Genomic DNA, 5460 nt, shown 5'->3' with positions numbered 1-5460 from the left:
TGATTTCATATAGTGAGCGAAAAAATCTCATTTTTGCAATAAATAATCATAAATAAATTACACCAAGGATCCTCTAAAAGTTATCCTAAAATAAAAGACTCAGATCTTTTATCACCCAATCTACTAAAGTATCGCTGACCAGTAGTGATAAAAAAAAATTATGGATGTAACATTCTTCATTAAGCTCCGTCAGTTCTTTAAATGCATTGTGGTCTTTACAAAGTTTATCAAGAATGATTGGCTCTAATTCTAGTGATTTAGAATTTCCGTTTATGATCATTGTATTTACCTTTGTTATCCAATCTTCTCTCTAGTCACGTCACGGCAGTTTTTCGTAACACCTACAAAATGAAGTACTACAAAATTGACTCAATATTCGAAATGTATATTTTATTAATACCGGTATGATTTGGTTTTTACAAAAATCCCACTATATTCGTTCACAATCCCAAAAAAAAAAAAAAATCACAAAATATCATATGTATTTACAAAAAATATCACATTTTCAAAAAGAAAAACATATATTATTGACCTACGAGAATGACATATTTTTAGCATTGCTATGGCCGGTGCAGTGAATAACTTTGGCATTTTGATGCTGTATTGCTGTAATTCCTTCATGAAAGCTTCATTTTCATCTGAATCAACCATGTTTTCAAAAATATAGTTTATAGCATCCATCATTTCAACATTTTCCTATAAATTGTCAGTATACATATAAGCTGGATCTAAAAAGGTTGTAGCTGCATGTAATAGATGAAAAATCTTCTCTCGCATATCACTTAATTTTTTCTATGTAAAATTATAAACAATATGATCATATTCATAACTTTTTTCAATTCTATCTTTTACCCTTTCTATCATCTGATATAAGTATCCTATACTTGAGTCCTCACGATTAACTAGGAATTAAGTTTGCAGTAGTAAAAACCACACTTGTGCAAATGCTTTCACTCGACTCCGAAACTCTTTACGGCCAATAATATAATCAAGAAGTTTTACACATCTAAAATCTTTTATTGCCTATTGCTCATCAAGCAACTGCGCTCAATCACTTGACATTGTTATACTAGAAAATGGAACGACATCCCGAGCTTCATCTTGAATTTCTAAAATTGTTTCGAGCTGAAAAAAATGGATCCATAATTTACTTATTTTTGGTCTTTTCCACCCTCTTGTAGATGAAACATTGTTATGATGATAAGTCTAAAATATTAATTTCACAAGTGTGATTACAATATCCAAGTTTTCTTCTATTTAAAAAAAGGAAACTATCAATCTCCGTAGCAACACAATCCCTTATGCAAATCCGAGAATATTGTTTCTTAATTTTCAATTCTACATATCAAATGGTCATAACAACTGAGCAAGACTCTATTCCTGTGATTTATACAACTTTTGTGCCGATATAAATTGATATACTCGACCTTTCTTGACAATTTATTTCTAAATGGATCTCCATTTAACAGAGATTTGGTTATCATTTGCACTAAAAATAAATTACTGGAAATCTATTTTTTATTGATGATTTTTATTTATCGCTGAAATTAATCAAAAGTGACAGGTTAATTGCATCAAATGTGCAGCAAATTTGAAATTGCCGAAAATAGTTAAATACTGTGATTTTCAGGGATTTTTTTGATGATTTTGAGGGTTTGAAAAAGCCTGAGTTCTTATAATGAGTGAGAATAATCTCCTTTTCACAGTAAATAATCATAAATAAATTACACCACGGATCCTCTAAAAGCTATCCCAAAATAAAAGACTCATATTTTTTATCACTCAATCGACTAAAGTATTGCTAGCCAATTCTGATAAAAAAAAAAATTATAAATGTAGCATTCTTCATGTTGCTCCGTCAAATCTTTAAAAGTATCGTGATCTTCACCAACTTTATCAAGAATGATTTACACTAACTCTAAGGATTTAGAATTTCCATTTATGATCATTGTATTCACCTTCGTTATCCAATCTTCTCTTCAGTCATGTCTTGGCAGTTCTGCAAAATGCCTACAAAATGAAATACTACAAGCTTGAGTCAATATTGGAAGTGCATATTTCCTTAATACCGGTATGGTATGCTTTCTACAAAAGTCCCACCATATTCCTACACAATCAAAAAAAAAAAAAAAATATCATAAGTAGTTACAGAAAATATCATATCTTAAAAAAGAAAAAGATATATTATTGACCTACGAGGATAGCATGTTTTTAGCATTGTTATGCCCAGAGCGGTGAATAACTTTGGCATTTTTATGCGGTATTGCTGTAGTTCCTTTGTGAAGGCTTCTTTTTTCATCTGAATCAACCATGTTTTTGAACATATAGTTTATACCATCCATCATTTCATAATTTTCATGAAAATTGTCAGTATACATATAAGCTAGATCTAAAAAGGCAACAAATGCATGTATTAGATGAATAATCTTCCCTCACATATCACTGAATCTTTTCCATATACAATTATAAACGATGTGATCATATTCATGATTTTTTTCAAATCCATCTTTTACCCTTTCTATCATTTGATATAAGTATCATATACTTGAGTCCTCGCGATTAACTAGACAATGTGTTTGCAGTAGTTAAAACAACACTTGTGCAAATGCTTTCACTCGACTCCAAAACTCTTTATGGCCAATAACGTAATCAAGAAGTTTTGCACATGTAAAATATTTTACTGCCTATTGCTCATCAAGCAACTGCACTCGATCTCTTGACAATGTCATACTAGAAAATGGAATGACATCCCTCGCTTCATCTTCAATTTCTAAAACTGATCCGAGCAGAAAAAAATGGATGCATAATTTTTTTTCGGTCTTTTTGTCCCTATTCTAGATGAAACATTGTAATGATGATAAATATAAAATATTAATTTCATAAGTGTGATTACAATACCCAATTCCTCTACCATTTAAGAAAGGAAGCTATCAATCTCCGTAGTAGCACAATTCCTTATGCAAATACAAGGATATTGTTTCGTAATTTTCAATCCTACATATCGATATGATCATAACAACTAAGTAAGACTCTATTACGGCAATTTATACAACTTTTGTAATAATGTAAATTACTGCAATCGACATTTCTTGACGATTTATTACTAAATAGATTGTCATTTGCAGAAATTTGTTTATCATTTGCACCGAAAACAAATTTTTGGAAATTTATTTTTTATCGACGATATTTGTTTATTGCTGAAATTAATCAAAAGTGACGGATTAATTGTATCAAACATGCAACAAATTTGAAATCGCCGAAAATAGTCAAATACTGTGATTTTCAGGGATTTTTGCGACGATTTTGAGAGTTGAAAAATGCCTGATTTCTTATAGTGAGTGAGAATAACCTTGTTTTCGCAGTAAATAATCATAAATAAATAACACCGAGGATCCTCTAAAAGTTATCCCAAAATAAAAGACTCGGTTCCTTTATCACCCAATCAACTAAAGTATCACTCGCCAGTTGTGATAAAAAAATTATAGATGTAACGTTCTTCATGTAGCTCCATCAGATCCTTAAAAGTATCATGGTATTCACTAAGTTTATCAAGAATGATTGACTCTAAATCTAGTGATTTAGAATTTCTGTTTATATGTGGTTTTTCTTTCTTCTTTTTATAATAAAAGACACCAAATTTCCAGAAATTAGAAATTATAGAGTAAATGAATATATTAAAATAAAATTTAAGATGAAGATCTAGATTTTTATTTCTTAAGCTTAATAATTAATCCACCATGTATTATACTTGGCTTGGACTTGGGCAATGCTATGGTGCTGTTTAAAGGGAGAAGGGTTTGTGAAGTGAGGTAAGATCCTTGGTGATTAGCCTTAAGTTCAAAACACAATTTTTTCCCACGTGTTCGTGTGTGTATAGTGCAACATTGTAAGGTTTAGCTGATAATGACGCTGGCGCAAGATGCTGCAACACGGTGGAGGCTTGGACGACTTGGTCTATAGATGAGAGATTGCAATTAGGTTAGTGGAGAGAGAGAGAGAGAGAGAGAGAGAGAGAGTGGTTGTAGTACAACCCCTCAGGTTGAGGTGTGGTGCGTCGGGGCTTACCTACTGATGGTTCTTGGCCACAAGGCAAGGCTGGGTGGCCGGAGGCTTTGGACTTGCTGGAAGGGAGTTTGTAGGGCTACAACACAAAGGAAACCCTAGGGCAAACTCTATTTGCATACGTGCATAGGGTTAACCTAGTTTAAATACATGGTATAGTCCGGTCCTTGGGTCTTCACACGGGACATGGGTCCTCTAGTTAGATGGATCACAATTTTGGACCTTTTTCTTGGGTCTTGGTCTTGATTCCTCATACACACATAATGGGCTTGACTCTTGGGTCTTGGATTACTAATCTAGCCCAAATCTATCTCCAATCAATTATAAATCCAAACATAAACCCTAAAATCCCTTAGGGTCAAACCCCAAACATTTCTATTTAAGCTCAATAAAAATAACTAAAGCTTAATAAATTATCCAAACTCGAGCTAGGCTTCCCAAAAACAACACCCTAAACAAAATGATTGTCAATACATAATTAGTTAACTAGCGTAAAATAACAACTTAGGTTCACACATAAAATAATAGAAAACATATACAAAGTACCTAAAGCATGTCAAGGGTTACAATTTTTGCAAATACAATTGATCCAACCAAAAAAGAAAATGAAGAAAATAAGGATGATTGTGACAGACTTTTTGCCCATGCGATCTTTCGCCAACCAGTGTTGGTTTGTAAACATTTTTGCTATGTATTTTCAAGACTGGGACAAACCAAATGTAGGTTATATAGGTAAGGGAAAGGGAAAGTTGATGGCGTCTTAGATAGAGATTTCAGTTTAGGGGTAGGACATGGTGACGGAATGATGCATAAGGTTGATTTTATAGTGCGGGAGACATTAGGGTTAAAGTAGGCCCAATTCTACAATTCTATTAGGTAGTGAGAAGTGTTGACAATAATTGTGAATAATTGTAAAAAATTAATAATAGAATATTAAATAGTAGTGAAAAGTAACAAATAATAGTAAAAAATATGTGAAAAGTAATAATAAATAATAGTGAAGTATTATACATGAAATATTCTTGATACCCAAGGTACCCTAAGTGTGGTCTTAGGATAGAGTTTGAAATATGCCAGTCAGGATTGTACGAGTTGTGTTTTAGTATGAATTGATCATATAAATGTGGCTAGGCCTTCGACCATGCCGGTGGGTTGCTAAGGCTCTATTGGATTGGATGATCGACATTATCTTCGCTTTAGAAGGGAAATCTTTGGCCTTTTTCAATTTTACATGGAGCTAATGGTTGGACCTCCTATTGGGTCTGTCAAGGGTCAATTAATGACTTTCAACCAACAAAGGATAGAAGCAGAGCATATATCGTCGAACCAACAATACGTTACATGCCCACAAAGGTCCTAATGGACAAGAATTCGTTTATTGTGATACACTTCGGTCCG

Source organism: Carya illinoinensis, chromosome 2, assembly GCF_018687715.1.
Source record: "Carya illinoinensis cultivar Pawnee chromosome 2, C.illinoinensisPawnee_v1, whole genome shotgun sequence".
NCBI lineage: Eukaryota > Viridiplantae > Streptophyta > Magnoliopsida > Fagales > Juglandaceae > Carya > Carya illinoinensis.
Note: the sequence above shows the minus strand (reverse complement) of the source record.